Source organism: Haliaeetus leucocephalus, unplaced genomic scaffold (genome assembly GCF_000737465.1).
Source record: "Haliaeetus leucocephalus isolate CR32 unplaced genomic scaffold, Haliaeetus_leucocephalus-4.0 Scaffold190, whole genome shotgun sequence".
NCBI classification, from domain to species: domain Eukaryota; kingdom Metazoa; phylum Chordata; class Aves; order Accipitriformes; family Accipitridae; genus Haliaeetus; species Haliaeetus leucocephalus.
In genome coordinates, this window is record NW_010972626.1 from 571,710 (window position 1) to 572,037 (window position 328).

Sequence of the window (328 nt, forward strand, 5' to 3'; positions counted from 1 at the left end):
CTCACCAGGTCTACAGGCACAGCACCCAACTCCCTGGGTGCCCAGGACCCCACTGGAGCAGCACCCCAGCACTCAGCAGCCTGGCACCCAGCCCCCAAGGTCCGTGGGACCTGCTGGAGCAGCACCCCAGCACCCAGCTCCTGGGGCCCTAGCCCTGAGTGTCCCCCACCCCGCCACACTGTGCTGCGGCAGCAGCGATCTGACTGTGGAGCGATGGGTCCGCGGCTGGCAGCAGCCCCGGCACAGCAGGACGGCCCCGTGCCGCCTCGCCGGGGGCCCTGGGAACCCCTACACTCCCCCGCAGCCCCAGCAGCGACACACCGACAGC

The 328-nt window shown here is 71.6% G+C and overlaps 1 protein-coding gene across 1 annotated transcript in view; it reads right to left on the reverse strand.

Annotated features, from left to right (window-relative positions):
- The window catches only part of ESPN (espin), a 7,666-nt gene that overhangs the window by 3,083 nt on the left and 4,255 nt on the right, over nucleotides 1–328 (reverse strand). The gene's annotated exons all lie outside the window — the stretch shown is intronic.